The sequence below is a fragment of the Protopterus annectens genome, chromosome 3.part0 (assembly GCF_019279795.1).
Source record: "Protopterus annectens isolate FY-2018-M chromosome 3.part0, PAN1.0, whole genome shotgun sequence".
Lineage (NCBI taxonomy): Eukaryota > Metazoa > Chordata > Ceratodontiformes > Protopteridae > Protopterus > Protopterus annectens.
In genome coordinates, this window is record NC_056731.1 from 1469430460 (window position 1) to 1469438308 (window position 7849).

A 7849-nucleotide genomic window follows, 5' to 3' on the forward strand; every position below is an offset into this window, starting at 1 on the left:
TAAGTACAGAGAAAGTTATTAGGGACCTGGGGACCCAAGTTGATAGCAATCTCTCCTTTGAAAACCACATTGACAAAGTGGTTAGAAAGACCTTCTACATAGCCCACCTCATCACGAAGGGTTTCACATCTAGATCAAGAGAGGTAATCGTGCCCCTTTATTCATCCCTCATCAGGCCCATCATAGAATACAATGCCCCTTTTGGGATGTACCTTACCCGACACCTGCAGCAATTAGAAAGACCCCAAAAGTATCTCACCAAGAGGATCAAGGGTCTCAAACAGATGCCATATGCTGCTCAGTTAAAAAAACTCCAGCTCTACTCAGTTGCATACTGCCTACTTCGAGCCAATCTATGCCTGACATACAAAGCTATGTCAAATCCAGAATTAATGGACATGCTCCACCTCAGTAAATCTAAATCCCTTAGAGCCACATGCTCGAGGGACTTGAACCTCAGCACAGAAATAAATAGAACTTGCTGGAGGGACAGATTCATAACCCAGAGGCTCCCTTCGCTCTGAATAGAATTCCAGTTCATGTGAGGCAGAGCACCTCACTAAATCTCTTCAAGAAGAATCTCAGTAAGTGGATGGGGAATCGTAGGTTTGTCCCAGGGATTACTCCCGTGTAACTATTAGACAGAGGCACAGTAATCTAAACCTTAAAAAGGGTACAGTATACTCAAATCAAGTGGTGGCGTAAGCCATACAGAATCGGGCTAGGCTTATAATTGCCCCAGGGCAGATAGCCTAGTATGAACCTATGAACCTATGAACCTATGACTATTGACTCACTTATATTCGACATTCAAGACTGTATTTGCCTTATTATAAACACAATAAGTTAAGCCACAATTCCAAAATGTCAACAGAATCAAAACAATCATTAAAATTAATATTGGCTGTATTAACCAATTTAACAGTTTGGTAGCAGATGTTGACCGTCCAGTAAATATATCTCACCAATTGTGTACAGTATCAGATTCTGACTTCTTGGCTAAACTATCCAATTTATTCCCTATAATAATGCTTTTCATTTCATGATATAAAATACTATGATTTAGTACCTGTAAATGTTTTTCAAGATGTTGCATATTGTTCAACACTTCCTGTAAAAGATTTAAGCTAAGTGTCAAATTATGATATTCCAGCTTCTCTAGTAACCAGATATGAAATACATTAACGTGTTTCAGGAGAAAAGACATAAGTTTCATTGTGCCAATGTAAATGAGTTACATTATCTAAACAACCTACAAAAGGATGCGTTAAAACATACAATAATGTTAGGTTTGTCACTAAGCATATAAATTGAAGTGCTATTTCTACAAACATTTCAAACATGGGAGGTAATACAGTCCATTTGCAGATGTTGATGGAATGTTGAAGAAAATATGGTTCATATATAGGGGATTGTTGTCCACAAATAAATCCATCCATCATTTCAGTACAGTTTTCCAGTTTGTGCGTTCTGTTCAAGAAATCGATACAATTTCCTTCTGCATGGGGTAACCAATACTGGAATGGATACACAGGTGGTCTGAATACCAATGGCAAGGTTACAAATTGACACATCATTTTTGCATTTATTCAGTAGTTGGACATACAGATATTCCCTTCTCACCCTCCTAATAGTTAGATTTATTTTTGGAAGTCAAATTAATAGTAGAACATCCTTGTTCAGCAGGGCAGACAAATGTACCTTGTGTCCTATTCTGTGCACTAGCAACCCATCCCCACCGAATTACTGTTGAGTTGACTCTGATTGCTTTTACTCCTGGTGTTATGCACTTTGCCAAACGGACTCCATATACACAGCGAGACCACCTACAATTAACTTTGGTGTTAGAATCTGAAATCAAAGAAAAGTAGAATGATTATTCTTGCAAATAGCACCAATCTGCTGGTACAATTTTTTCCTTTCCTGGTTTAATAATTAAAATATTATTATTTTTAATAGTAATAACTTTTACTTTTTCTGGTTGTTTATTGGGTTCATGCATATTTTTGTACCTGAATTGATTTCATGCATACTGGATATTTGTTCCCTCTCAAAGGCAGCAGGTGGTGACTGCCCCCTGGTGACTGTGCCAACTAACACAGATACAATAAATATTTGGGCTACCCTATCCTTTTTTTCATACATGAATGTTTTCATCTGAAGTATTTAACAAAATAATTTTAAGTTCCCCTTGATAACCTGCTTCAATAGCTCCATTTACAACCTGAACACCTTTTAAAGCAAGTGTTGATTGAAGCACTATTCAACCAAAATGCTTTGTTGGAATTTGAATTCCAGTTCCAGTCTCAATCAGTTGAACTGACCATGGCAGTATTTTATAGGCATTTATTGAATATAGACTTAGTCCTGCAGTCTCAGGTGTGGCTCTAGTAGGAGCTAATGCACCTGCCTAAGTTTCCCAATATGTAATTGTTTCTGTCATCACATATGGTTTGATCTGCAATGCTGGAGTTAACATTTTTATTAATGGTGTTTCTGTTTTTGAAATCGGTCTATTATTTAAAATCTGTAATGCCATATTTAGATTATCTCTCCAGTTTTTCAAAGTACCATTTTCTAGTTTTTTTTAAATGGTCTTTAAGTAATCCATTCATTCTTTCGGTTTGTGTTACTCGTCGGTAAGGAAAACCTATAAGGTGTCCAGAATAAGTGTCTACCGCTGTACATATGTATTGGCTGCCCTTATTAGATGGTAAAGGAAAAAATATAATCAATCTGTCATATTTGTCCTGGCAACTTTCCTCATCCTGTATGTCCCTGAACTGTATGAGGTATAGGCCTTTGTTGTGTATGCTGACATACCGGGCACTGTCATATAACAGTTTTAATTAAATCTAATGAAAGTGCAATTCCTCTTGTCTGTGCCCACCTATAAGTGGCTTTTTCTCCCAAATGTCCGCATTTCTGCTGTGCCCATTTTGCCATCCCCATCTGCTCAGAATCATTTTGTGCATTAACTTCTGAAATTCTTATTTGTTCATCTGTAACAGAATTAAATCATTGTTCTAGAGAGTTTGCAGAACAATGTGCATTAACATGATAAACTGTCACAGTACCTTGACTTATTATTTTCTAAATTGAGTCCATAATTTTTTTTTTTCAAATTTCTTTAGAATGAATTTTCCAATCATTTTTCTGTCATGTAGGCAACCAGGTTGCTAGTCCATTTGCTACTGACCAAGAATCAATATAAATATGACATGTACCTGGCATCTCCTGTTTCAATGCTTGATATACAGCATATAATTTTGCATACTGACTACTTTTGCCACTCCCTGAAGATGTTAAGATTTTCTTAGTTACTGGATTATAAGACAGAGCCTTTTAACATACTTTATACATATTTAACTGACCTGTCTATAAACCAAGCATGTTGTCACTGCTCTAATGATAGCTGAGCAAAAGGCTGTTCCCATTTAACAGGAGAATTAGTTACTGGCATTGTTTCAAATAGTGATTATGTATGTAATTTATTAGGCACAGATATTTGAGCTAGTTTTTATGTAACATCGCCACTCCCCCTATGCCTGTCTTAGCTCAGTTCTGAATGTAACTTTCTGTGCATGTCCTATCTGGAGCGTCTTGCGTGAACTTATCATGCATTGCATAATAGGAATCTTGGATCTTTTATTCATTGTTGATGCTTTGCTTTTAAGTTTAAAATACTGAACTGTCCCTGCAACCTGTACTTTTGAATTAGTCCTGCACTATTAAACTCTCTTCTAGCCCACATTGCCATAAGTAGTCTCAGAGAATGTACTATATAAGCATTGCCAAAGCTAATATTTACTGGATGTCAATGCTGCAGAACATATTGTGCAGCTTCTAACTCTTTGTACTGACATGCATCCTGGTAACTTAAGCATATTTGGTTTGTTTTTCTTTTGCAATGTCTCTGTTGCAAACCCAATGTAGTACTTTTCTTTTTTCTAGAAACATGCACCATTTACATGCACTGTAGAGGAATGCCTGACTAACATCTTTTATGATTTATTTTACTGTTATTTAGCAAAGTGGAGTTAGAACTATAACCCTAGAGAACATTGTCTGTTTTATTTTCAAGTAAATGGACCTATTTGTTTTGCTACAAAAAGTAACCTGTCTTAACTTAGTGTTCAATTTCTGAGATGCCTCTTATGGCCAAGCCTGTAATAGCACCACTGAGAGTGTGTCCTTCCATGCTGCAGCTTGCAAAACAAGATGTAATTTACTTGTGGGAGCTATTAACTCCGTTGCCTGTGCTAACTTTTGCTTTAACATTTTTATGTTTCCAATGAATTTTTACAAATTTGAAATTGTCAAAGGCTTTGGCAATTGCAGAATGCCCCATATCCTTTTCTAGCAAGGAGGCCTTCCTGTCAGTCTGATAATGATTTCTAGAAATGTTACTTTTGTGACAAGAACTGCATTTTGTTTGTATTTACTTTAAAACCTGTCTCTTGCTATTGTCTCAGAACTTTTCTCACCTGTTGTCTGTTTTTTTTTCACAGTCTCTGACTGCATTAGAATGTACCCTTGTTATCTTTACTTGCATCTTGTAGGAATGTTAAAAATATCTTTGCTGTCAAGCTCTGCCCATTCTAGCATCCTGTCGGGAACTGTAATATTAAAATACTCTAATAACCTTGTAGTTAACACTAATGGCATGTCCATATTACCCTTTGAGCTGTTAGCTGCTTTCATTTTTGACCCTTTAAATCCTGACATATTTCTATGTTAGTATGGAGCTATTACACTTGTTAAATTCTGAAAAAGGAAAAAAAAAAACTGTATTCATGTAACTTAGCACATATACTTTCTAACCAGTATGTCATGTTTCTTTAATATTGGCATGTGTTTTTCACTAAACTCCGATATCCGTTGTCTCTCTTAAAAACATTCCACTGTGAGAAGTAGTACTGAAACATTCCATCTGTCTCTAGAAATTGTAAACTTTAGCATGATTTAAACAAAAGCAAGGCTATCTGTTTCCACAGTTTAACTGGAGTGCTATAGTCCTGTATATACATATCAAAACTTCTATGAAACTGAACAGTAAATCACACCAAAACAGAAAGCTAAGTAAACTCTATTTAACTAAAATAGGAAATTAGACAATACATTTAAAGAAAAACGTAAACATCACCGATAAAGAGAGAGCTTCATCCTGTCTTCAGTCTTGACTTGGAAGCCCCCGTTGCAGTCATGCAGGAATCTTCATCGGGAAAACAGTCCTGGGCAAGTGTGTTCACTCCACAGGTGAGGCTTCAGCCTGAGTGCAGGGAGCCCCAGCTACATATAACCAAATTGTTTACCCCATGTCATGAGAATCAGTACTTTCCCAGTGTAGGCTGGATGTTGCTAGATAATTCTGTGGTGTTGGCCACCCACCCCAGAAGGAACAGCAATTCCTGCCAAATACAATGATTCTGCAATTTTCAAGTGCTACAGTGGAATATTCCAATGACTTTGCAAGTTTAGTACTTTACTAGAATATCCCAGCACACATACACATACAAGACATATTTTGTAATCAAATGTAGTGACTTAACTGTTCTGGAGCACAGCATCATTTCTCATGCCTGCTGACACTTTTAGGATGTAGCATTACTTCATACGTCAAGGAAGACATAAAGAAAATAAAGAGAATGTCGAGATGTAGTGAGGGAACAGTCAAATAATCGCACTCACTCAATGTACCCCTCTTTTGTATCACATTCGCATCACAGAGGCCTCTTGACTATTGACTCACTTATATTCAACATTCAAGACTGTATTTGCCTTATTATAAACACAATAAGTTAAGCCACAATTCCAAAATGTCAACAGAATCAAAACAATCATTAAAATTAATATTGGATGTATTAACCAATTTAACAATTTGGTAGCGGATGTTGACCATTCAGTAAATATACAACTTAGTAATCATGCCTATTCTAGTACCCACATCAGTGTCAGGGCAATGCAACAACCAGTAGCTGTAGACATTTATGTCTGTTGTATGCATTAACAGTGATATTACACACATGTACAACATGTACAACTTATTTACCTGACAGCTTGCAACTCATGTCAGTTGTTTTGTGCCTTCCAGCTGAACATACGCATACATGTACTCAATTGATACCTGGTATACATTTCTGTTCTATGTTAGTATGGCACAATGTATTTACAGTTTTGCTGTTCAGTCATACCCCTCAACCTGTTATAGCAGGACATCTGGACAATGGTACACATAAATGGGTGGTGAAGGCACATCAAAATTGACACTGTATTAATATTGCTGTAACATACATAAGTAAGTTGATTGCACAATAGGCTTTGCCATCACAGTGATAACCTGGAGGATGTCTGACATTCATAACTAGGCTATTATGTTATGATGTCATTGTTCACATTTTTCCCAATGGTTTGCCTGGCATAACACAACTCTATGTGTAAATGACTACAGGTATCAGGCACACATGTGCTTATTGTCCAGCGGAACACTGTGCAGTTGAATGGTATGACCTCACTATATCACATGCAGTTCAACACACACTTCTGCAACAGTACTTTACTTTGAACATGCTCTGTATAGGTCTCTTAGATTTACAAAACAAATGTGTATCATAGTTATGTTCACAGATAACATATAGATATGTACAAAATTCCAGTAGCTGGCCTAGCAGTGGCACAGCCAGTAGTGTTTGACAGACACTCCAGTAGTTGTCATATGTTAGCTGTCCTTTCCTGGGGTGAGTCATGGGCCTGAGCTGTTATCTATGTCACTGCAGACAGAGACAGATGCTATGGTCATAGGTGCTGTTCAGCAGTACATCAGTACAACAAGTCCTGTTGAGACATATTCTTTCAACCTTCTATTTCCCATTACAGATCACCTACTGCATTCAATTACATGCTTACTTGTTTCACATACCTTTTTTATGGAAAGTAGATTGGGTAATATATTCAGGTTTGGTATCTTGACATGCAGTCTCTCTCTCTCTCTCTCTCTCTCTCTCTCTCTCTCTCTCAACTACAGGTATAGAGCTGGTTTGAATAGGTGGCAGCTTGACTTTTCTAGGTAATGCTCATGACCAGGTGATGGCGTGTGCACCAGTTGGTGTTCCCCACTTACTAATTGCATGCAGAACAGCTGTGTGGTTATTCCAGTAGCCAATGTCATGGCAACACACTCTTATAATTGAGTACTTCATGAGGGCATTGGTCCTTTACCTTGCCTGTGAGGAAGACATCCTGGAAATATGTGAGCTACAGTGTTACAGATAGCAGGTGGGAATACCTCTTACAACAAGACTTGTTCAGACAGGCCAAATAAATGGTGCAGAAGGTTCAAGACATAGGGACAGAATGTGAGTATTGTTATATGGTTTGAATATTGCTAGTTTAACAGGGTTTGTCTGGACATGCTAGTTCTGCATGGATTTCAGCCTGACAAAGTTATGTGTCTGCATAGCTCTCAACCGTAGGGCTATCCACATAATGGCCAGATATGTGCTTGTTATGTTTGGTCTGTTCCCCAGGCAGGTGTTGTCCTTGGCAAATCAGTAGCATACTCTGGTGATTGCAGTCAGTAAATGCCAACATCCATTTGTGTTTCTGACTTCATGTCTCTCAGAAAAAATATGTTATAACAAACCCTGTAACACCAGCAACTTTGTCAGTGTATAACAGCAATATTTCAAATATGGCCCTGTTTTTGGGCCTCTGTCCCCAATTATGTCAGGCTTTGTCCAGATGTCATGCAGTAAGAGGTTGATAGGTATGGTCTGTCAGTGTTTACTGCTGTCATTCCTGCTATCATCCCAGTGATGTTGTGGAATCCCACACATGTAGTGGGGTAGGG

General features: G+C 37.7%; 1 long non-coding RNA gene across 1 annotated transcript; it reads right to left on the minus strand.

Annotated features, from left to right (window-relative positions):
* Nucleotides 1–1000: 1000 nt before the first annotated feature.
* Nucleotides 1001–5336, minus strand: LOC122797311. The gene is made up of 2 exons (XR_006364069.1): nt 5147–5336; nt 1001–1851 (listed from the first exon to the last, which is right to left on the minus strand). It is a non-coding gene; the product is annotated as an uncharacterized LOC122797311 (long non-coding RNA).
* Between the last annotated feature and the right edge of the window lie 2513 nt (nt 5337–7849).